The 26,375-nt window shown below is 39.9% G+C and overlaps 2 long non-coding RNA genes across 4 annotated transcripts in view; one reads left to right on the top strand and one right to left on the bottom strand.

The window, feature by feature from the left end:
• LOC111774033 (uncharacterized) overlaps window positions 1-7,970 on the top strand; it is a 54,180-nt gene extending 46,210 nt beyond the window's left edge. For 2 of the 3 annotated variants that reach the window (XR_011440193.1, XR_011440192.1), the window contains 2 exons: window positions 6,786-6,886; window positions 7,127-7,970. This is a non-coding gene — a long non-coding RNA (uncharacterized lncRNA). The remainder of the gene's footprint in view (window positions 1-6,785; window positions 6,887-7,126) is intronic. The other variant, XR_011440194.1, reaches the window with a different exon arrangement.
• Window positions 7,971-15,658: 7,688 nt separating this feature from the next.
• LOC138924863 (uncharacterized) lies at window positions 15,659-16,794 on the bottom strand. The gene is made up of 2 exons (XR_011440197.1): window positions 16,676-16,794; window positions 15,659-15,776 (listed from the first exon to the last, which is right to left on the bottom strand). It is a non-coding gene; the product is annotated as an uncharacterized lncRNA (long non-coding RNA).
• Window positions 16,795-26,375: the final 9,581 nt, after the last annotated feature.

Raw genomic sequence — 26,375 nt, 5'->3', positions numbered from 1 at the left:
ATACAATAATAGTAGGGGACCTCAACACTCCATTAACACCAATGGATAGAACATCCAGACAGAAAATCAACAAGGAAATTATAGAATTGAATGAAAAATTAGACCAGATGGACTTAATAGATATATATATAGAACACTTCATCCAAAAACAGCAGGCTACACATTCTTCTCAAGTGCGCATGGAACATTCTCAAGAATAGACCATATTTTGGGAAACAAAGCAAGCATCAATAAATACAAGAGAGTTGAAATAATATCAAGCATCTTTTCTGATCATAATGCTGTGAAACTAGAAATCAACTACAAGAATAAAGCAGAGAAAGGTGCAAAAATGTGGAGACTAAACAACACGCTACTGAACAAAGAATGGATTATTGAAGAAATTAAAGAAGAAATCAAATATTATCTGGAGACAAATGAAAATGAGAACACGTCATACCAAATCATTTGGGATGCAGCAAAAGCAGTCCTAAGAGGGAAATTCATTTCAATACAGGCTCACCTCACTAAACAAGAAAAAGCTCACATAAGCAACCTCAAACGACACCTAACAGAATTAGAAAAAGAAGAACAAACAAAGCCCAGAGTCAGTAGAAGGAGGGAAATAATAAAAATAAGTGCAGAAATAAGCAATATTGAAGCAAAAAAGACAGTAGAAAGGATCAATGAAACAAAGAGTTGGTTCTTCGAAAAAATTAACAAAATCGACAAACCCTTAGCCAGACTCACCAAGAAAAGAAGAGAGAAATCTCAAATAAATAAAATTAGGAATGAGAGAGGAGAAATCACAACAGATACCAAAGAAATACAAGGGATCATAAGAGAATACTATGAAAAACTATAGCCAACAAACTAAACAACCTAGAAGAAATGGACAAATTCCTGGACTCTTACAACCTCCCCAAACTGAACCAGGAAGAAATGGAGAATCTGAATAGGCCAATCACAAGTAAAGAAATAGAAACAGTAATCAAAAACCTCCCCAAAAGTAAGAGTCCAGGACCAGATGGCTTCTCTGGAGAATTCTACCAAACATTCAAAGGAGATTTAATACCTATCCTTCTCAAACTATTCCAGAAAATTGAGGAAGATGGAGTACTCCCTAACACATTCTATGAAGCCAACATCACTCTGATCCCCAAACCTGACAAGGACAACACAAAGAAGGAGAACTACAGGCCGATATCACTGATGAACATACATGCAAAAATCCTCAACAAAATTTTGGCAAACCGATTACAGCAATACATCAAAAAGATTATACACCATGATCAAGTGGGATTTATACCAGGGACACAGGGATGGTTCAACATCCGCAAGTCAATCAACGTGATACACTACATTAACAAAATGAGAAACAAAAACCACATGATCATCTCAATAGATGCAGAGAAAGCATTTGACAAGATCCAACACCCATTTATGATAAAAACCTTCAACATAATAAAGGCCATATATGACAAACCCACAGCCAACATCATACTCAACGGACAAAAACTGAAAGCCATCCCTCTGAGGACAGGAACAAGACAAGGGTGCCCACTTTCACCACTCTTATTCAAGATAGTACTGGAGGTGTTGGCCAGAGCAATCCGGCAGGAAAAAGAAATAAAACGAATCCAAACAGGCAATGAAGAAGTAAAACTCTCGCTGTTTGCAGACGACATGATCTTATATACAGAAAACCCCAAAGAATCCATAGGAAAACTATTAGAAACAATCAACAGCTACAGCAAAGTTGCAGGGTATAAAATCAACATACATAAATCAGTAGCATTTCTATACACTAACAATGAACCAACAGAAAAAGAACTCAAGAACTCAATCCCATTCACGATTGCAACGAAAAGAATAAAATACCTTGGGATAAATTTAACCAAGGAAGTGAAAGACTTATACAATGAAAACTACAAGACTTTCTTGAAAGAAATTGATGACGACATAAAGAGATGGAAAGACATTCCATGCACATGGATTGGAAGAATAAACATAGTTAAAATGTCCATACTACCTAAAGCAATCTACAGATTCAACGCTATCCCAATCAGAATCCCAAGGACATTCTTTACAGAAATTGAACAAAGAATCCTAAAATTCATATGGGGCAGCAAAAGACCACGAATTGCTAAAGCAATCCTGACAAAAAAGAACAAAACAGGAGGCATCACAATCCCTGACTTCAAAACATACTACAAAGCTACAGTGATCAAAACAGCATGGTACTGGTACAAAAACAGGTGCACAGATCAATGGAACAGAATTGAAAGCCCAGAGATAAAACCACACATCTATGGACAGCTAATCTTCGACAAAGGAGCTGAGGGCCTACAATGGAGGAAAGAAAGTCTCTTCAACAAATGGTGCTGGGAAAACTGGACAGCCACATGTAAAAGAATGAAAATTGACCATTCTTTTTCACCAGTCACAAAAATAAACTCAAAATGGATCAAAGACCTAAAGATTAGGCCTGAAACAATAAGTCTTCTAGAAGAGAATATAGGCAGTACACTCTTTGACATCAGTTTCAAAAGAATCTTTTTGGACACTATAACTCCTCAGTCAGATGAGGGAAACAATAGAAAGAATAAACAAATGGGACTTCATCAGACTAAAGAGCTTCTTCAAGGCAAGGGAAAAGAGGATTGAAACAAAAAAAACAGCCCACTAATTGGGAAAAAATATTTACAAGCTACTTATCTGACAAAGGATTAATCTCCATAATATACAAAGAACTCACGCAGCTTAACAACAAAAAAACAAACAACCTGATCAAAAAATGGGCAGAGGACATGAACAGACATTTCTCCAAAGAAGATATAAGTATGGTCAATAGACACATGAAAAGATGCTCATCATCACTAATCATCAGGGAAATGCAAATCAAAACTACACTAAGATATCACCTTACACCCGTTAGATTGGCAAAAATATCCAAAACCAAGAGTGACAAATGTTGGAGAGGTTGTAGAGAAAAAGGAACGCTCATACACTGTTGGTGGGAATGCAAACTAGTGTAGCCACTATGGAAAACAGTATGGAGATTTCTCAAAAAGTTAAAAATAGAAATACCCTATGACCCAGCTATCCCACTATTGGGTATCTATCCTAAGAACCTCAAATCAGCAATCCCAAGAGTCCCATGTACCCCTATGTTCATGGCAGCATTATTTACAATAGCCAAGACGTGGAAGCAACCCAAATGCCCAGAAACTGACAGCTGGATAAAGAAGATATGGTATATATACACAATGGAATACTACTCAGCCATAAAAAAGGACCAAATTGTTCCATTCGCATCAACATGGATGGACCTTGAGGGTATTATGTTAAGTGAAATAAGCCAGACAGAGAAAGACAAACTCTATATGACTCCACTTATAGGTGGAAGTTAACATATAGACAAGGAGAACCGATTGGTGGTTACCAGGGAAAAGGGGGGGTGGGGGGAGGGCACAAAGGGTGAAGTGGTGTACCCACAACATTACTAACAATAATGTACAACTGAAATCTCACAACGTTGTAATCTATCATAATCTTAATTAAAAAAAAAAACAGGGATGAGAAAAAAAATTTCTGAGTGGAAACTCAAAAGCCTTAGAATAAAAGATTGATAAATTTGATCACACGCACTTTCTGCACGGCAAAAACATAACGAACAAAGACAAATGACAAACTGGGAAAAATATTTGCTGCTCATACCACAGATAAAGCACTTCCCTTCCTAATTCATGAAGAGCTATAAATCAGTAAGAAAAAGACCAACAACCCTATGAAAAAATGAGTAACAGACAACTGTCAAAAAATATATATACACGGCTTTTAAACATAGGAAAAGATGCTTAATGACACTCATAATACAAGAAATGTGAAATAAAACTACAGAGTGATATTGCTTTTGATCTGTCAGATCAGCAAAGATGAAAAGGCTTGATAGAAGCCTCTGTGGGCTCTGGGACCGAGAAACGCTGTGCCTTCTTGCTGGGAGAGTAAATTGCTACAGTCTCTACGGGATCATTTCGGCACTTTTGTTATTTGTCCAAACTACAAATTTACTCAGCACATCCATTTCTAGGATTTTATCTCATCAATACAGTCTCACATGTGTAAAACGAGGTATGTCTAAAGTTATTCTCTGCAGCATTTTTTTTAAATAGCAAAAGATTACGAAAGCTTAAATTCATTTAAAGGGAACTGGTTAAATAAATTACGTCACACACATACAATGAGATAATATGTAGTCATAAAAAAAGATTAAGGAATTTAATTATATACAGATATAGTATATCTGCAAGATACATCTAAACACTAAAAGGTAAGATGCAGAGGCTTTAATACTGTGGGAGGCGAAAGAGACTTCACTGAAATAACCCAACCAGGCACTAAACAAATAAACGATCAAATGATAAGAATAAGGAGTCCTGGAGGAGGTGGGGGACCAGCACCCAGAGTTACTACAATATATTATCTAAAGTGTCCCGTTTCCAACAAACATTGGCAAATATATTACACAGCACAAAGGAGGTGGGTGGGAGCAAAGCTGTACTGAGCTCAGGAAAGGACACAGACGGTGACGTGATATTTAACAAAGTGCTGCTGGGTTTGCAGCAACACTAGAGGTAACACGCATAACACCACCAGCACAGGGCGAAGAGAAGAGGGCTGCGCAGGAGCCACATTTCCATATACATTCCCATATACCACTGGGAGTAAGGTGGTACAAATCCACAGCTGATTTTGGTAAATTAAGACATATTTGGTAAAAACTAGAGCAACTACTAAAAAAATAACAAAATATCAAAAAATCGTGGAAGAAATAAAATGCTACATTAGAAAAATTCACTTAATACAAAAAAAAGCAGTAAAGGAAGAATAATGGAACAAAAAAGACATGGGACATAGAAAACAAACGGTAAAATGGCGGATGTAAGCCCAGCTATATCAGTAATGATGCTAATGCGGACGGACAAGAGAGGAATTAACACCAATTCTTCACAAACTCTTCGAAACAATAGAAGAAGAAACAGTTTCAACCCATTTTATGAGGCCAGTATTACCCCGATACCAAAATCAGACAAAGACATCACAAGAAAACTGTAGACCAATATTTCTTACGAATATGGACGCAGAACTCCTCAACAAAATACTAGCAAATTGATATAGCAACACGTAAAAAGAATTATACACCACGACCTAAGAAGATTTATCCCAGGAATGCTAAGTTGGTTTAACATCTGAAAATCAATGTAATATATCACATCAATAGAATAAAAAACAAAAACCACATGATCATCTCAATAGATGCAGAAAAAGCATTTGAAAGAATCCAACAAAAAGACACCTGACCATGTACGTATATGATTAGGGCCCCTCGGAGGGCCTTGTGAAGGGCCCATGCGAGTGAGGGGCCCCAAAGCTTAGACTTCATTAGCTTCATGGTAAATCTGCCTGCGAACACTGCACATGGTATAAAATTCAAACGGTACAAAAGGATCACACAACATAAAGTTTCTTCCAAACATGCCCCTCAGCCACCAGTTCTCTTCCCTAATAACACGTTTACATGCTCACATGTTTTTGTGAAATTTTTAAAATGAGACATGTTAACCTCAAACAGCTAATCTTCCCTCTCCAAATTCCCCTCCACTCGCTTCCCCTTCTGTGAGATGTGTCGGGGAGGGAGAAGGGGAATCTGGCTGTAAACACTTGTAGGATACGGCTAAGGGAAAGCAGACTCAAGGGACACGTTCAGTTTGGGTTAAGCGGATGGCAATCCCATCCACGTACAGTTAAATTATCGCCAGTTGGCCTGGTGTAGAAATGACTTCCAGAAATTCTCTTATTATCCACTGTGTGCATTCATCCTGCATTGTGATAAGATGGTACGGGGATGGAACTCATATTGCACAATGAACAGGTCCTACCAAACTCGGGGCCACCCATGGATGGGGCGGGAGAGAAACACGGTTTGAAGTCTACAGAGTCACAAGACCATCCGGGGAAATTTTTTCCAGTTGTCGAATAAAACCATAAGTGGAGAAGGAGCTTCTTGTCAACGCACAGTCAAAACAGAAGCTCTTTCCTATCAGAAACGTACTCAATGCTCCAAATATCACTTGTCACTTTTAAAACTTTAAAAAAAAATGGTTTCTGGACCTTGTATCAAATTTTCTAGTTGTTTTCTACCTGTAACTTTAGAAATATTTGCCTAAATGTTTTCCTATCACTTTCATAAATTATTCCATTTCAAAATTCTTTATTATCTTTAAATAATATACAAAAAAGCCATTTTAATTCCATTTTTGTGCCTCATATCAATATTGATCCTTACACCATCCCTCACCACTCCCATCCCCAAAGTAGCACGTATCAGAGATGTCTGCTATATTAAATGTTTGGTAACAAAAACTAAGGTTGTAATGTCATGGCACGGGAGTGTCAAAATATTTGTAACAGAACAGCTTGCTTTATTCCAGGCAAAGGGAGCAGCACAATGTAAAGATGAGAAGACTTTAAACAGCTTAATTCATTTCATGAATGCAAGTATCTTACACGGCTAGAACGTAGGACACAAAGGGGGCACAGCAGAGAAGAGATGGGAGTGTAGGAGAGTCAGATGATGAGGGTCAGGCTAAGGAGTTTCAGTTTTGTCCTATAATGTTCTTAATTAGGTACTACCATCAGGAGTTCCATGAAACACTGTGAAACTCTATGCAGAATACTGTACGTGCATATGCACATTTTCTAGGGAGAGAGTCCATAATTTTCACTGTCTTTGATTCCCAAAGGTTATTATGATTGCGACTGCCTTGAGCAACCATTGAAGAGGAAGTTCCACGGTTCATTCACTCCAAGGCTTTACTCCATGCCAGGGACTGCGCTTCGCTGGGTAAAGCGTGGGGATGATCTGGAAAAGGGGGAGGCTGGGATATAGTCACGGGAGGGCAATGCACAGGCTTTGGCAGGTGTCACTCTCAGTTTTCTAACTTAGATAAATGAGGATGCTGTTACCAAGATGTAGTATCATCACCAAGAGAGAGGAATAGATTTGGGTGTAAATATTATGAGCTCAGTTTGGGACATGTTGATTTGAGTAGCCTGTGGGATTTCAAAGTGAAGATGTTTCTAGCAGGATCTGGAAAGCGAGAAGTCTGGGATGGAAGCAAACATCTGAGGGTCATTATGAGCTGGAGTTGAAACTACAAGAGGAGATGAGATCTCCTAGAGAAATTCAGAAGAAAAGCAGGCTAAAGAAGTACCCTGGGAAACACCCTTTGAAGCCAGTCAGATTATTATCAAGAATTATCAAGACAGATTGAGAAAGACTGAGCAGAAAAGTGTATAAATGAGGAGAACAGGGTGTCACAGAGGTGAGAAATTGAATTTGCAATTGGAAAGCAACTGGTGATCTCTGTTGGCTCAGTTTGGGGGCCTGACGGTGGTAGAAGCCAGACTGCAACGATCTGAAGAGAGAAGGGGAAGTGAGGGGGGAAAAGATTGTACCTACTGTTCTTTTTTTCTATGTTAGCTTTATTGAGATATGAGTTACATTCAAAATTCACTCATTTTAAGTGCAGTTTGAAGAGTATTGACGAATGTAAACACCTGATTAACTACCACCACAATGAAAATACAACATTTGCATCACCCCAAAGGCTTCCTGTGCCCCTTCTAGACCTGGCCCCAGGTCCCACTGCCCTGCTCCCTGTTGCTATAGATAATTTTTCCTTTCCTAGAATTTCCTAAAGGTGAAATCACACAGTATATACACTTGCTTCTGGATTCTTTAGTTGAGCTCGGCACATCTTTATGATTTGTCCATGTTAATGAACGTATTCCTAGTTCATTACTTTTTCTCGCTAAGCAGTACCCTATTGTATGGATACACCATAATTTATCCATTCACCTATTGGTGGACGTTTGGATTGTTCCCATTGTTTAGTTATGGTGAATAAAACTGTTATGAAAATTTATATTCAAGTCTTGGGGTGGATATATATTTTCATTCCTTTAGGAGGAGAATTGCCGGATCCTGTGGTAAGTGTCTGTTTATGACAAAGTGCTAAGTTGTTTTTCAAAGTGTTTGTACCATTTTACATACCCAACAGCAGTTCGAGCTCCACCACACTTAAGTACTGTCAGACTTTAAAATTTTAGCCATTCCAATGTGTGTACTATAGTATCACATTGTGGTTTTAATTTCCCTAATAACTAATGATGTTAAACATCTTTTCATGTGTTTATTTGTCATTCATATGTCTACTTTTGTGAATTACACGTTTGAATCTTTTGCCCACTTTAAAATTGTGGTAGTTACTATTGAGTAGAGTTTTAAAAAAATATTCTGGATAATAATCGTTTGTCAGATAAATGTATTGTGAATGTTTTCTCCTGTGGCTTCCCTTTTTGTTTTTTTAAACAGTATCTTTCAAGCAGCAGACATTCTTAAGTCCAATTTATCAATATTTTCTTTTATGGCTTGTGTTTTCTGTGTCCTATTTTAAAAATCTATGCTTATCCTAAAGTTTAAGAGATTTTCTTCTATGTACTCTCCTAGAAGCTTTACAGTTTTAGCTTTTATATTTAGGTCTAGGATGTATTGCAGGTTAATTTTCATGTATGATATGAGATGAGAGTTGAAGTTCACTTTTTTTCTTAGGGGTGTCTTGTTACTCCAGCGTTATTTGTTGGAAAGACTCTTTTCCTCACTGAATTTCCTTGGCACTTTTGTCAAACAATTGACCATGTAGGTATAGATCTCTTTCTAACTTCTCTGCTTTGTTCCATTGATCTACATGTCTAATCTTACGCCATTACCACACCATCTGATTACAGTAAATCTTGAAATCGAGATGCATCAGCGTGTGTCCCGCACCAAGTACACCTTGACATCAGGTAGTACAGCTCTCCGGGTGTTCGTTGGCTGGCCTCTGGCTTCACTCTACAAATGCACGGCTTGGTATTCAGTAAAGACTCAAGATCCTTACGCAGATTTCTGGAGCTGTTTTTCTGGGCATCATCTTCTCTGGAACTCTGAGCTGCTTCTTGCAGCCTGGCTCCCTGATGTCCAATCTCAACATGGGATTATCTCAATTCTGCTTGGGATCCTTCTACCTGTGCTGCATCCAGAATGTGCCTCGAGGCAGAAACTGAGGCCGTGACAGAGTTCAGTTCGTCTGTTTCCCTCTCTCAGGATCACAGTCCTGGGCTGCTTGTTGTCTAATGTCTCAAAACAGTCGCTTTTAAATATTTGTCCAATTTCCTTGTTTTTTATGGAAGGAGGGTAAATCCATATTCTGTTATTCCATCATGGACAGAACTGTATCGTCTGTTCTTACCTTAAAACGGAAGGACAGAAGATCTTAACTATCAGAAGAGCCATTTGAGAGGCATCACCCTGTAGGCAGTAACTGAAAATGCTGAAGTAGGTGAGTCTCCTGGAGCACAGAGCACCAGCAGGAAGGGCAGAGCTGTGAGTGTGTCAGTGAAAAGAGCAGCTGGAAGAGGCCCAGGATTGGGGGTTATTTTTCTCTGTTTCTTTAACACGGGAGAAAAAATAAGCATGTGAGTTGAATGACTGCTCTCAAAGCTTCAGAAGCTGATCTGAGCATAAACTAAAATTTTAAGTGAGAGTTTGAACAATGGCATCCCATGGGCCAATAGGACACATAGATATCCTTTGTTTGGCCAGCAGTGTTTGTTTTTTAAAATTTCAATTTGTCCCTAAAATTTAAAAATCTGAGATTTCATATAAAAATCTGAAATTTCCCGCTTTTCTCAAAGAATTAGAACATGTACCATTACTGGGTCTTGTAGAAACAAGACAGTCCTTTAGACGGACCATGTGCTCTCGAGTTTGCCCCTCCCTGTCACCCCCGCTGGCCTTCTCTCATTGACCTCACCTATCGGTTCCATGAACGCATTTGGATTTGTGTCCTCTGCATTAATAAATGGTTATCTACTAAGCAATTTTAAATTTACTAAGTCAATTTAAGTAATTTTAGGGGCTTTGTGGAAATCATTAAGGATGTCCACAAATATTCCAGTTTTCCTCTTCCTTATAGGAATGTGGCAGAATTACACTTCCCACCCATGTTAAATGTAGACAGCCATGTGTGGGAAGCAGAATAATGGCTCCCGAAGACGCCCACGTAGTTCCCAGAACCTGTGAGCATGTTATGACACACGGCAAGGGAGAATTAAAGTGGCTAATCAGAGGACCTTGAAATTTAATGACATTGGACGGGCCCAGTGTAAGTACAAGGGCCCTCAAATGTGGAAGAGGAAGGCAAGAACAGTCAGTGAAGACTCAGAGTGAGGTGATGCTGGAAAGACTCAAGTGGCCAGTCCTGGCTTTGAAGGTGGAATGGGACCATGAGCCAAGGAATGAGGACAGCCTGAGGAAGCTGGAAAGGGAATAACAACAAACCAAAGCCAGGTTCTCCCTAGGGCCCCCGGAGGAGATGCAGCCCTACTGACGCCCTGATTTTAGCCCAGGGAGACCCGTTTCAGATCTTGACCTCCAGAACCGGAAGATGATAAATGTGTGTTGTTCTAAGCTGCTAAATTTGTGGTAATTTGTTACAGTGGCAATAGGAAACGAATACAGCATGTAACTTATCTTAATGAAATACAACAGTGACATTTAACTGCCAGGGAGACAGCACCGCACTCACTCCTTTGACTTGCCATTGTAGACTGCAGATGACAGAGATGGAGTTTGAGTCCCTGAATGAGGACCAGTGATCTGGCATGGATGTACACCATGAATAAGAAAAAAATCTTTGCTTTTAAGCCACTGAGATTCCAGGATTCTGTTTGTTACTGTAGCATAACCTAACCTAAGAGACATGGCCTCTAAAGAAGGAATCATCCAACCAAGTTGTTATTCTCACTGTATAAATGTGGGGAGAGGGGGTTGTTTCAGCTTCCGGTAAACACTGCATCCTCATTAAAAGGAACAGTTGCATAGTAACTGAGGTAATAAAAGATGCTGTCCTGGTGAATTGTTTCACAATTACGTGGGAGAGAAAGCCCCTCAAAATTGCTGGGGCTTATGCAAACACGCTTGATGCATTTTACTTCATCTTTAATGGGTAATACTTGGGGGTGGGTCCATGCTGGCTGAAAATTCTAATACTCCTGCCCCCTACAACTTCACAGTGCATATCATGTGATTACCTCTCCATATGATGGTGATTTTGAATATGTCCTATGGGAGGCGGAAAGGGAGTTCAGCCTTTGTTTTAGAATGGTTGGTCAAATTTATCTTTTGCTATTGATGATACCAAAAAGTTTTGGCTTCATGATTAAAGTAAAGGTAACTTCAAGTAAATCTTTAGGGTCATGATCAAACTTGACACAACGTCTATCAAGTTTTTTTCATAAATGAGCTGTCAGATTTCAGGGCATTCAAGATTTTCTTGTGCAATGAGATTCTAAATTCTTAATGACCAGTTTTTACCAATGTCCTTGTTGTATTGACATGAGTTCTGTCTTATCTTTGTAGATACCACTATTTTCTTAAATCAGGAAGAAATTTGTATTTTTTCCAGTGTGTTCTCATATAATTCTCTCCTTTTCTTCAATTGTATTATCAGACGATCCAAAAGCCTATGAATTACTTGTATTAAAAGTTTCTCTTATGAATTACCGCTTTTGTATGGTCTGAAAATATTTGTTACAATTGGCTACTCAGTGTCAGGATAATTTTCACTCATTTATATGCTCATTTTTTAATCACTTTTGTTTCATATTCTATTAGTTTTTTACCTGAATTTTCCCTCAGTTCCTTTTTTTAAAATAGCTTTATTGAGGTATAAAGGAATACTGCACATTTTTAAAGTATACACTTTGTTACGTTTTATACACACATACACCCATGAGGCCATCACTGGTTGAGACAGTGAACACATTCTTCACCTCCAAAAGTTTCCTTGTATCTCATTAGATATATGCTTTGCAAAGATCTTCTCCCTATCTTTTCTCTACCTTAGCAGTATCTTTTAAAAAGCACAAGTTTTTAAATTATGTTGAAGTTCAATTTGTTTATTTGTTCTTTTCTTGATTGCATTTTGGTTTTGTATCTAAGAAATCTTTGCCTAATATTCCAGATCACAAAGATATTCTCCTGTTTTTTCTCCTAGAAGTTTTATGTGTTTCATTTAGGTCTATGATGCATTTGAGTTATTCTTTGTATGCGGTGTGAGGTACGGATCCAAGTTCACTTTTTTGCACATGGCTGGCTGGTTGTCCCAGCACTGCTCATGGAAAGGCTGTGCTTTCTCCACTACATTGCCTTTGTGTCTTTAAAACATTTCTTATATTTACAGAAGAGTTGCAAAGATAGTACAGAGAATTCCGTCACCCAGTTTCCCCAACGTTAATCTCTTAGTTTTGACAAATGAATGGAGTGATGTAAGATGCTAACATTAGTACATTACTATTAACTAAATTCTAAACTTTATTTAGATCTTGCTTATTTTTCCACTAATGTCCTTTTTGTGTTCCAGGACCCGATCCAGGATACCACATTGCATTTGTTTCAATGTCTTCTTCTGCTTTCTTGGTCTACACGTAAATCAAATAAAAATGAACTAGATCAAAGTCTTAAAACATAGACAAGAAAGAAAATTAAGTATTATTCTGAAATGCTAATATTTATGGCTATTAAGATTTTAAAGTAAAATAGAGAATTCCCCTTTGAGGTTATAATGAACAGTGGCATTCCTAAGTAACCAATATTTCAGAGGAATCATCGAAATAATTGCTGCTTTTAATCCATGAGCATTTGAGAAAATACTAAAATAAGAAAAGCAAATTTAACAGTTATCCAAAATGCTTTATTAAGAATTCATCAAAAAATGAGAAAATAAGTATAAAATTAGGTGGCAAAGAAAATAAACAAATCAGACAGCAAACTATAGTTCACTATTGGAGATTTTACTTCAGGTATGATGACTCTGATCAATCGTTGATTACTGTGTAATATAGTTATGATAGAAAACCCTATGAGTGATTTTTAATTTTCTTGTCAACTAAAAACGATCTAGCTGTGACTTTATTCAACAAAGTGAAGCAAGTTCTGGAAGATTTGAAACTGCTGTTGAATGGCATTTGTCGTCAGTTTTATGACAATATAGCTACAATGAAAGGTGTAACCAAGCATTCTTTAAAAACATGAATAAATACACGATATATGCTGTCTAGCTAGTTTCCTAAATCTCATTAGAAAAATGTTGCTTCCTCACTAAAAGGATTTGTTGACTTGGATTTGGCATTTTGCAACTATTATTTGTGTCCTTCTCAGGTTCATCTTGCAGATAAAGTATTTTAAAAATACTTGCCAACTTAGATGATCCGCCCATGATCAAACTTCTCAAACGTCGCCACATGGACTCAAAAACATTTTAAAGACTCTGAAGTACATTTTCAAAGATTTGAAGAGAAACCTGATTGTGAAGAAGATGCAACATGTGTTTTATAAGAGTTGATAAAGCTGAAATATACGACTAAATTTCTCAAACAATTACAAGCTTACAGGAAGGTTTAAAGAATATTATAAAGAACTGATTTCCCTGAATCATTTGAGAGCAAACTACTGAAGTGATGTTCACCACTTTAGGTGTATTCCTACAGACAAGGACATTCTCCAAGGGAACCACAACGAAAATCAGAAGATTAGCACTGTTACTTTATGACCATCTGAGCCTCAGATCCCATTCAAACTTCTCTAATTATCCTGATAAAGTCTTTTAGAGAAAAAGGGTCTGGTTTACAATCACACATTGACTTTAATTGCCATGTCTCTTTAGTCCTTTTAGGCTAGACGAGTTCCTTAGTCTTTTCTTGACTTTTACGACCTTGACAGTTTTGAAGTCTTTTTATTTTGTAGAAATATCCCTCAATTTTGGTTCGTCTGATTTTTCCTCATGACTCGACTAGGTTATGTGTCTTTGGCAGGAATATTTCGGATATTGGGCTGTGGTCTTCCCAGGGCATCTCATCAGGTAGCACACGGGTTCCGTCTGCCCTGTTGCTCATGGTATTCACCTTGATCACTTGATTAAGGTGTCTACGAGGCATCTCCACTGTCAAATTAATGTTTTCCCTTTATAATTAGCAAGCACTTTGTGGGGCGATATTTGAAACTATGCAAATATCCCATTCCTTATCAATTCACCCATATCTTCAATCTATTTGTTTATGTCTGTATAGGCTTGTGCTTATTTTGACAGTATACTAAAATCTTTTATCACTCTTTTTTGCAGTTTTCAAAACTGTGGTAAAAACATATAAAATTTATCCTCTTAACCATTCTCAAGTGTACAGTTCACCAGCCTTAACTCCACTTACAATGATGTGTGACAGACCTCTAGAATGTTTCCGTCTTACAAAACTGAAAAACCGAAACTCTGTCTAGCAAAACACGACTGTCCATTTCTCCTGCCCACCAGCTACCCCCAGCCTCTGGCAACCAGCATTCCACTTTCTGTTTCCATGATTTTGACTGGAAATTTGCAATCATGATTTAGACTGGGAGAGCACTCTAGATATCTCGTATAAGTGGAATCATACAATATTTGTCCTCTTGGGACTGGCCTATTTCACTCAGCATAACGTCCTCAAGGTTCAACCATGTTGGAGCATGTGACAGGATTTCCTTCTTTCCGAAGACTGAATAAGATTCCACTGTCTGTCTATACTACTTTATTTATTCATCTGTTGATGGACATTTGGGCCGCTTTCACCTCTTGGATATTGTGAATAATGCTGCAGTGAACATGGGTGTGCAAATATTTCTTCAAAATCCTGCTTCCAATTCTTTTGGATATGTACTCAGAAGAGGGATTGCGGGATCGCATGGTAATTATATTTTGTTTTTTGAGGAACTTCCATGTGATTTCTACAGCAGCTGCACCACTTTACATTCCAACCAGCAGTGCACGGGGTTCCAATCTTTCTACATCCTCACCAACGCTTTGTTTTTTCATGGTGACCATCCTAATGGGTATGAGGTGATATCCCATTGTGGCTTTGATTTGCATTTCTCTAATGGTTAGTGATGTTGAGCATCTTTTCATGTACCTGTTGCGCATCTGTATATTTTCTTTGGAGAAATGTCTATACAGGTTCTTTGTCCATTTTTTAATTAGATTAATTGATTTTTTGTTGTTGAATTGTTAGAGTTCTTTATATCTTCTAGATATGAATTCCTTATCAGATATATGACTTACAGTTTTCTCCTATTCCACAGGTTGCATTTTCACTCTGCTGATTGTTTCCTTTAATGTTTTGAATGCAGACGTTTTTAGGTTCAAAGTGGTCCCATTAATCTGTTTTTGCTTTTGTTGCCTGTGTTTTTGGTGTCATACCCACAAATCATAACCAAATCCAATGTCATTAAGTTTTTCTCCTGTTTTTTTCTAGGAGTTTTATAGTTTTAGGTCTTACATTTAGGTCTTTAATGCATTTTGAGTTAATTTTTGTACATGGTGTAAAGGTCCGACTTCATTCTTTTGCATGTGGATATCCAGTTTACCCAGCACCATTTGTTGAAGAGGCTGTCCTTTCCCCTTTGTGGTCTAGGTGCCGTGTCAACGGTCATTTGACCATATACACAAGAGTTTATGTCTGGACTTCCCGTTTGGTTTCCTTGTTCTTTGAGTCCGTACTACCATTCTTTGCTGTTCATGCCGCCCCCAGTGTGGCCAGGGGAGCACCCATTCTGTCTGGCTTCTGGGTTGCTTTGATGTGTCTCCATCATTCTTTGATGCCTTCTGAAATGAGATGTTGTTATTATTTGCTTGGCCTTTGCCAGCCTCAAAATCAGCCATTTCTCGAGGAGCCCTGAATCCTAGTAGTGGATACGACATTTAGCAGCTGAGACCTAGATGCTGGGTGTCCTCTCTGATATTAAAGTGCCACTGTTCTCAGTGGACAGAGATAGAAAATGTATATATTTACACGAAACTCCAATCCAAAACCACAGGGTCCATTCTAGTTTCACCCTTTCTGTATTTTTAACTCCCTTCTCAGAAAGTAAGAAATCAGCCTTCTGTTTTCCTTTTCCCTAATCAGTTCCCCCATATGTAACCATCTCCCACCTCCATTGCTACCCTCTCACCCACCCAGATATCTCGTCTCCCTACTGGGGCTCTGCCACCCCCCACTCGGCCAGCCTCCTGCATGATGCCCTCCTCCCCACAGGCTGTGGCCACCCACAACAGGCGTCCTTCATCTTACTCAGGCCTGGACTCCCCACGCCAAGGTGCAGCCCCCGTGGACACTTTCCTCACTCGCCTTGGGTGTAACACTTTACAAGGATGCTCCTCCTTGTGGACTTCGGGCTCTAATCTCCCCCCGACACACACACACCAGGCTACCTCTTCCACACACACACCCTGTGCACCCCATCTGGGCTCCGACAGCTTGGGTAAGGCCGCCCCCATGTGGGCAGCCTCATCACCCTGCCTGGGCTCTGACACCACACCCTGGTCCAGCTACCTGCCTGGGCTCCCTCTTCACCTGCTCAGGGGAGGCCGGGTCACCCTTTGTTATTCTCCGGAAGGTTTTGGGCTAGTGGTATTATTTCTTCCTTAAATGTTTGAAAAAATTCACTTGGTGGTTTCTTTGTGGGAATTATGGAATTAAAACTCTTTAACAAAGGACTACTCACTTGTCTTCTCACGTCAGGTTTTCGCCCTAGGAATTTGTCCACTGCATCTAAAATCTCAAGTTTATTCGCATAATTTGTTTGTTAAATCATCTTATCTTTTATATCATGCAAAACTTGTCTTACCTCCCCATCTTCATTCCTGAGATTGGTCAGTTTTACCTTGTCCTTCACAATCTCTATCACTCTCGTTAGGGGGTTATCTATTTTACCATCTTTTCAAAGTACCAATTGTTGGCTATGTTGACTCTCTGTTTACTATGTTACCAATTTCTGCATTTATCTCTATAACTGCCTTCCTTCTATTTTTTTTTCTAATTTGCTGTTCTTCTGGCATCTTACTGAGGTAGCCTCATAGATTGGGGGAGGAAACCTTCTTCTGTAAAGGGCCAGATGGTAAATATTTTTGGCTTTGAGCCACACAGTGTCTGTTGTTACTATGCTGTTAGAGTTCCAAAGCAGCCACAGACACACGTAAGCGAACACGTGTGGTTGTGTTCCAATAAACCCTTATTTACAAAAACAGGCAGGGGGCTGGGTTTGGCCTGTGGGCCACATTGTGCTGCCCCCTCGCTTAGATCATCAGATCCCTCACAGGCCTGTTTCCACTGTCTGTTATTTCTCCGGGCTCTCGTTCATCTCTTGTCTTCTGGTAAGTCGGGTTATTCTCGATCGCGTGACAGAATTGCCCTTGAAGCACTGTCGATAGTTTGAAGCTCTGGATGATGTTCATCTTCTTCCAGAGAACTTACTTTTGCTTCTGCCAGGCAGGTAGATTAATGTCACCTGCAGTCCCTTTAATCCAAACAGGGACTGAAATGTCTGAAGCTGGAGGAGCCCTCTGGGTGCCAAGTAAAAACTTGAGGCGCACCCTTTTTCCTTGCAGCCCTCAACTCTAACTTCTGTCCTTTCGGCCCCATGAAGCTGTTAAAACTGTCTCCAGCTTCCAGAACTCTTGGCCTCGACTTTCAGAGTTGGCAGAGAGAGGTGGTCTCGAATGCCAGACTCCTATTTCCTCTCCTAGAGGCTAATTCTGGAATTCCTCGTGCATGGTTTGCTTTCTAAGATACCTAATTTCTCCAGCTTTTCCAGTTATCTGCAGTGAGAGAGTTGGCCTAAACCATCTATTCTGCCATTGCTGGAAACTTGCTTTGTACTCACCACTCGGGGTCACTATTTCCTAGTGTATGGTGTGACTTTTGAGTATACCTAGTAGACGGTGTGCCTGGGTTTGAGTCTTCAGTTCAGGACATTATGTTGATTTTCTATTTAGAACTTCCATTATGAATCTTAGGCTTTTTTTTGCCTGGCTTTCTATTTCTGTCATTTTTCAGTCCTTTTTAAAAAGCAATAATTCTTAAACCTTTTAAAAAACCCTTTTATCTCCCTGTGTTCCTTTCAATTTTATTTTCATTTCTACCCTGGTTTTTTTTCTTTTCTTTCTTTACTCTCTCATTTCACATTCCATCTTCTTGCGCCATCTACAGTCTCATATTTTGTGTTGTTTTCTCCCATTGTAGCGGTATTGCTTCATTGTCTGTTGATTTTAATTCATGGCAAATGTTGGGCAGGCTGCTCTCTGGGGTAAGAGCACAAATGGGAGCTGCCGACCATGTGTTTACATTTACAAGTTACAAAGCAAGCTTTAAAACTATTAAGTAAAATATACTCTACCTTTCTACCTTGACAAATATACCTTCAAAACAATAAAAGATTTGTACAGCTATGGTTTTTATATGATTGAAATTCAGTAAATATCAGAGATAACTAAATTTTATCATTTCTGCACATGTCTAGGTGTTCTCTGGATGGTCCAGCAGTGTTTGCACAAGAAATAAAACGAGCACACACACTTCATAGCTTATGTTACTTATTCTACGAATTTTATTTTTTGCCTTTATTTCAGCACAATCATCAATAATGTTGTTATACTATTTTCACACAGTTTACTAATTATCTACTAATAATTACATTAGTAGTAATTAGTACTAAGTAATAGAAATTACATGATTATCTACAGTAAATAGTAATTATCTACAGGATTACCAATTTAAATAATTTTACTTAAAGTATACCAAATTTATACAGAGGTGTATAGATTTTGGTACACTCTGAACACAAAGAAAAGAAAATCAATGCTTGGCAGTTAGTGGGAAACAGCACCTTGTTACGCAGGAATCTTGGGCATTGTGCTGAGAGGAAGAATTTAATAAAATAATTAATTTGTCTTTTCTGTTCCCTAAAACTTCTGACACAAATCCTGCTGTATGAAGCATGTCAGGGCGGGACGACCCACACCCCGGGCTGAGGCTCGGACACAGAGCACTAGGTTTTGAAGAGACGGATTTGGAGCAGCCCTTTCCTGGGTCCTGAATGGTGCCATCCACAGGTGCAGGAGTTCAGAGTCAGTAACTGCACTATGCTGGCCCTGAGCGCCGGATCCAAAGTGACAGCTGTTGGGTCTTTAATAAATCTGTGTGCTTGTGAGATGCGGGTCCCTCCAAGGTGTGGGACCCAGAGCAAGGCCCCTTTTGTCTGGGTCTGAGGGTCGTACTGCTGTAATTTTCATCTTCTCTATGGAATGTTTTTCTGGTCACTTTTTTTCTTTATATCTTTGTTTCAGTGCCATGCCAACCACTTCACACCACACATCCTTGCGGCTCTTTCTAAGAGCTGCCCCCCACCCCCACTACTCCAATAGGTCTGTCCTTTCACACCTGTTTACAACAGTACTGACATGTCTTGTCATTTGTGGACTTGGATCTGTAATCTAGTTCGGCTGAAAACAGTGTGCAGGGTGTTGTGGGCTGAACTGAGTCCCCGCTCTCCTCCTCCCCAGAAGGTATGTACCTAGTATCTCAGACTGTGACCTTGGAAACAGGGTCACTGCAGATGTAATTCGTTAAGACTAAGTCACACTAGAGTGGGGTGGCCCTAACCCAATGTGACTGGTGTTCTTATAAACAGATGGCCATGAAAAGTCGGAGACTCATGAGGAGGACGTCATGTTATGATGAAGGCAGGGACCAGAGTTACGCAGCTCAGGCCAAGGACTGCCCGAGATGGCCAGCAACCTCCAGAAGACAGGAGACAAGGAACGCCCTACAGCGTTCAGAGGGAGCACAGCCCTTCCTACACCTGGATTTTGAACTTCTAGCCCCTGGAACTGAGTCAACAAATTTGCTGTTTTTGTGGTACTGCCACAGCAACACTCGGTCTGTGACACACACGGTGTCCCTCCCTCGCAGCTCTGGTTGGTTTCTAGAGAAAGGGGAAGGAACTTTGGATCTAAGCTGTCACCGAGCTGTCTGCCCACTCTTCTCCACTTTTACAAAAGAATTCTGTCACTGGAACTGCCTATATGAATGCCCCAAAAGGAATGAGTTCCTGTTCCGTATGCTAACCCACAAAGGATCCTGAGTAAACAAGTATATATGGAGTATTTCCAAACATGGAGGCAAAGGAACTTCATAGCCTAAGTCTGACCACAGCAGTGAGGCTTTGAGTTGTAGTGAGTTATGTCCTCACGAAGCATGCACTGTTAGAAACAGAGGTGCCCTGTAAGGAGACACACAGTCCCGGTAAAATCCATCACTCCCCTATGAGGACGCAGGTTCACCACGTGAGAAGAATGGGAAGCTTCAAGGTTAGGACCGTGGAGGCCTCCATGAGGTCACTATTCCAGACCTTTATATACTCCCGCTACTTGCTGACCAGTAGTAGCTCACTGGAGGGTGGATATTTTGTAAAAACGGGGGCTTTCAACTTCTTACAGGGCAACAAGTGGAGACGGCCTCATGACACTTGGTTTGTGGAGCATCCCAGACATCCCTTGATCAATAACCTCCCCTTCCAGCTACTGTCCCATTTCTTTGCTCTTTACAACAACAGTTTTAAAGACCTCCCATCCCCTCCCACCATCCTTCTATCCTCACCACTCCATTAAAATCAGTCACCAATGAATTCCAGATTGTCAAATCAAATGGTCAATTCAGTCTTCACCTAATGGAACCCTTATCAGGTGACACTTCCTTCCCTCTTTTGTGAAACGTGACTTCTGAGACACCCTCTTATTTTTTCCTCCCCCACCCCACTTCTCCTTTTCTTTTTTTTGACTCTTTCACTTCACATGCTGGCCCCATCAATCTTTTCTGTTGCATCCTTTTTTCCCTATTTCTAGGCATAGGAGCACCCTATGGTTCAGTCTGCTGCCCTTTTTTCTTCACCCATCTTCACCTCACTTCATCCATCTCACCTGGTCCCACCACTTTAAATACTGTTGGGCACTCACACCGCCCACAATTCTATCTCCTGACCAGAAATTGTCCCTGAATTCCAGATATCCAAATGACTACTTGATGTTTCCACTTGGTGGTCCAATAGTTTTCTCAAACTCAAGATATTCAATACAAAACTTTGGATTCCCATTCCCACTGTGGGGGCCTGGAATTGGCCACCCCAAGATATGTCTCTTTGGCATGAGGATTGTTTGGGGCTGGTTACTTTTAATAACAGCAACTCTGAGGAGTGGAGTTTGCTTGCCCTTTGTTGGGAAACGTTTATATTGTAAAGGAAATCTCCATCTGTAAAGTTGTCTCCCTCTCTGTACCAGGAAGAAGGGGGGATAACCTTATCTCTAGAAACTCTTAATCAATGGGGAAGGCAAGGACTTAAATCTGCATTTGTTTACTGTACTTGTCTGGTAACCTCCTGTAACTGACTCCCCTCACCCCCAACATCCTCCTTTGTCTTTAGCTGAATGTGATATTTAAGGTGGGGGCTTCAGCCATTTTGGCGAGTTGCTCAGCTTCCCATGTATACATGTTATAAAGCTTTGTTTAATTTTCTCCTTCTATTCTGTCTCATGTGAATTTAATTCATTCTCCGGCCAGAAGAACCCACATTGGGTAGAGGAAATGTCTTCCTCCCCTACATCACCAAAAAATGTTCCCACCCCACTCTCCGGTAATGTAGAAGACAACTGCACTTTTTTGTTTCTTAGGTCAACAACTGTAGAGATTATCTTTGACTTCTCTCTCTCACACTCACCTCGTCCATCAACCAATGAAGCTGGCTCTACATTAACAATATAACCACAATCCTACTGCTTCTCCACTGCCTCTCCCTTCATCTAAACCGACAATAATGCAAAATCATTCCAATCGGCTCATCTTCCACAATTGCTCCCTAACAGCCTACTCTTCAGAGAGCAACTAGTGATAAAATGTAGGATGTATCTCCTCTGCTCACACCCTTCCAAGATTCCTGTCACACCGTGAATAAAAGCTAGCACCTTTACCATTCCCTATAAAGCCCTACAGAATCATGCCCTCAAATACATCCCTGAACCCATGTCCGACCGTTCTACCAACGTTTGCTGCTCCATTACCTTCAGGGCATTTGCATTTACTATTCCTTCTGCCACAACGGTCTTCTCCTTGAGGTCTACACGGCTGACTCCCTCAAGATCTTCAGATCTCTGTTCAACCTGCACCTTACAAGGAGGGCCTTCCCTGATGAACCTATATAAAAACACTCTGCTTTACTTCACTTAATAACTTTAATATCAACTGGTATATTTGACCACTGTCTATCTTTTCTGACTAAAAATAAGCTCTGAGAAGGGGAATGGTGTCTGCGGATTCAGTGCTGCATTTCTAGCACCTAGATCAAGCCAGTATATTTGTTAAAAGAATGAATGAATCCTATCTAGAAAGAGACGCTAACTATAGGATGTCCTGATGCAGACCCCATATGGCCCTCACATAAACCCCTATTCCAAGACTTCCTGAATACTGCAGTACTTCCTCTTTTGGGGTTAACCCTGAAAAGTATATATATAAAAGCATTCAAAAAGTGAAATTCCTGCGCTACATCCTCTTCAATCAAGTTATCTCCATAATATTCAACAAGAACTTAGTCATAGTAGATTGGGAGCCCTCCTAATGGATGACAGTATATCCACTGCTTCACAGAAAAATCAACTTCTCATTTCTTCACTAATCTTGAGATGAAGGCATTTTTTTAGTTTGGCCCTAGAACAGTGTCTGGCACCCAGTGGGCAACTCAGTAATTGATGAGAGAATGAACACATGAAACCCACTGGTAACTGAGGCCTTTCAAGTATTGGAAGACACTATCCATTGCCACCCAGTACTAGCTTCCCTAACTCAGCCTGGCCGCTACCCAATGGTAGTTGCTTCCAGCACCGTGCTAGGGCCCAGTCCACCTCAGGAAATCTCTGGTTCTAGTGACCTCTATCTTAGCCGATTTCTTCATGAAGCAGATTCCAACTAAGGTCCTCAATCCAAGATTTTGAAGTGTTAGCACAAACAGCTGTTTTTCAAAACAGTATTTGAAAAAAGGAGACACCATATCACCATAAGAAGGGCAGAAATGGTTTGGCACGGGTAGATTACCGTCTAAGTGCAAAGGTGTCCACGAGAGTGACCCTGGGAGGTATAAGATTCCAGACAGTCTGCTCGGTGAGGGAGGATGGCCGTTCAGGAAACTGCAAAGCACATTACTTGTATTCATCACTACACCCCATCCAAGACAATGATGCAGGCACTTTTGCGTAGCCTCACATGCAACTCAAAGTTTCAGAATGTCTGTCTTGTCACTAACCATCGCGAGTAACTACACTTCTCCCACACCCAGGCCAGCACCCTGGATCCTGGTGATCAGGCACTTGGCTTCCTCCACCCAGCACTGTGTGAAGACTAACCTTGAGGCTGTTCAGTGGGAAAGTAGTGTCATGAGCTCACTTCTGATAAATGTAAACCCAATGCTCTCCTTTGACATTATTTGAAATTTTGAAATAAAACCTATCAAAGCAATGGTAGTTTTAAAGTATGCTTTTTCAAACCACACATGCCCCTTTCTTCCACGTCGAGAATCTGACAGAGCGGGAGACTGTTTATAACCTTACCTATTTGCTGTCTCCACAGCTTCACTGGACCGTTCGTTGTCTCCCACTTCATCAACTGTACTCAAATAAGATTTCAGACATAAATAGGAGACTGTTTTAAAGGACATTTATGTTTTTTGGAGAAATACCCTAAGTATTACCTTCAGTACTTGTTAGTATCATATTCCAGGTATGACGGCAGCTTGAATTCAGTTAGCCTTATACAAGAAATAGCATATTTCTATCATTGTAATTTTACTGTAAAGTATGGGTATATTAAAACATATACTTGCAGTTCACAGCCAAAACACATGGATATCAACCATTCTGATTAACGAACACGTGACACCACCTTAGGAGCCCCTAAGGGGTTGCATTCCTCCACCTCTCCGCCCCAGAGCCACATGCCGAATTTTGTTAATGATTCCTTGTATTACTCTTCTATTGTCTCCCTAACATACGAATCTCTACTACACACACACACACACACACAACTTTGCCTGTTTCAGAACTTTATATAAATGGAATAAGACTGTGTGAATTCTGTGACTTGCTTCTTCCAGCCAATGTAATTTTAAGATTCATTTATGTTGCTTGTGCAGTTGGAGTTCTTGTATTTTTAGGGTATATGCACTGCATTGCACAAAAGTCCTCTCTACTGTTGCTGGACATCTGAGCTTTTCCAGTTTTTTGCTATTAGAAGAAATGTTGCCATAAACATTCTTGCAAATGCCTCCTAGTGCAGAGATACAAGTTTCCCTAGTGTATACATACACATTTACTTTATAAAGTAATGTTAGGCTGTTTTCCAAAGTGGTTGTACCAATTTACACCCCTTCTGCTTTTCATTGCACTATGTCCTAACCAGTACTTAGAATTGATGAATTAAACTTCTGCCAATCTTGCAGGTGTGACATGGCACCTGTGATTTTAATATGCATTTCTTGGATTACTAATGAAGTTGACTATCATTCCACATATTTATGGAATATTTGTGTTTTTTCTGTGAAATATCAGTTCATCTGTTGCCCATTTTTCTGTTGGGTTTCAGTAGTTCTCTGATAGATCTGTTGTTTATTCTATATTCTCAGTATTAGACCTTGGTCAGTTTTGTGTTTTAAACATCTCCTCCTAGTTTGGGGCTTCTCTTTTCACTCTCTTTGTGGTGTCTTTTAATGAACAGAAGTTCTTAACTTAATGTATTCACATATATCAATCTTCCTCTTTATGATTTGTACTTTTAAGAAATCCTTTTCTAATCCAAGGTCATAAAATTATGTCCTATACTTTCTTCTTAAAACAGCCCTAAGTTCGCCTCTCCCATTAAGTCCACCTAGAATTGCATTTCTATATAGCATTAGGCAAAGATCCTATTTTTTCTATCTCAGTAGAGTCCACAACAACTTCCATTCTAGCATAAATCTAATTTTCATATTTATATGGCTTTTGGTCTCTCTATATTGTCCCTGGGTGGTTTGTCTATTCCTGCACCAAGTCTGTAGTATCCTATCACAGGTCTCGGGATCTGAGAGGGCAAGTCTTCCCCACCTCTTTCTTGGTTACCATTTGCCTTTAACTCTCACATAAAGTTTAGAGCCAGATTGTTAAGTTCAATAACAAAAAGAAACCAATCTCTTGGGATTTTAGTTGGATTTGCAGTAATGCTAGATCAATGTGGGGGGAACTGACAAATTTACAATACTGACTCATCCTATTCACCAACATGGTAAGTTCATTGCTTTGGTCTATATTAATGTCTTCCATGAAAGATTTAAAGCTTTCTCCAAGAGGGCTTGTACACTTTTATTATTAAATACTAGCTACTTTATCTCTGGTTTCTATATGGATCTTGTGTTCACAGGGCTTGCTAAACTTTTAATTCTAATAAAAGAATCTGTACTCTTTCATATCAACTCATATTGTCTGTAAATTAATAACCACTAAGTCCCATGGTCACATTCACGACTCTAAAGTGGACTATTGCTTTGATTTTTGGGGGTGTTTTTGGTGAGGAAGATTAGCCCTGAGCTAAGATCTGTGCCAACCTTTCTTTATTTTCATGTGGGTCACTGCCACAGCATGGCTTGCTGAATGGTGTAGGTCCATGCCCGGGATCCGAACCCATGAACCCCAGGCCGCCGAAGCAGAGCATGCAAACTCAGTAACCACACCATCAGGCCAGCCCCTGGTTTACTGCTTTGTTACTGCATCTTTCTGAATTTATTTCCTCACCTTTAAGATGAGGAGCCCCAAGAGGAGTGTCTGATGCTTCCATGCAGGAAGACATGGGAAGTGGCAGAACACGTCAGCCTTCCAGCTCTCTCCTCCACATGGCACTCAGTCTTCTTCTTTTGTTTACCTTTCTCAAGGTAGTTTTTGCACATTGCAGTCATTATGAGTGTTGAGTAGGAATTATTTCATTTTCTGGCTCCCAAAGGGCTAAAAGAATATTTCTTGGCCTATCCTCCTTCCTGAATCCCATACTTAGCACGGAGCAGACACTCCAATCTAAAAAAGATAGGATTTCAGCCAGGGTTACAGACAAAGCAGGACTACACAGCTAAGTCAAGCCAGGCCCACTCTACAGCTGCCCTGGGAATTGATTCAGAATGAAAGCAGAATACTCCACACCTCTTCAGATAAATGCGTACATTTCTTCAACACATTCTCTAATTAATATCTATGTACAGAAGTACAATATATGTAGATACAAAATACCTTCCCTTCAAATGACTCTCACTGTGTGCACTGACAAATTTAGAAATGTTTCCAGTGTAAGGAAAAAAAAGAAAA

This window comes from Equus caballus, chromosome 6 (genome assembly GCF_041296265.1).
Source record: "Equus caballus isolate H_3958 breed thoroughbred chromosome 6, TB-T2T, whole genome shotgun sequence".
In the NCBI taxonomy this organism is placed as follows: domain Eukaryota; kingdom Metazoa; phylum Chordata; class Mammalia; order Perissodactyla; family Equidae; genus Equus; species Equus caballus.
Note: the sequence above shows the minus strand (reverse complement) of the source record. Positions and strands in the feature narration are given on the sequence as shown.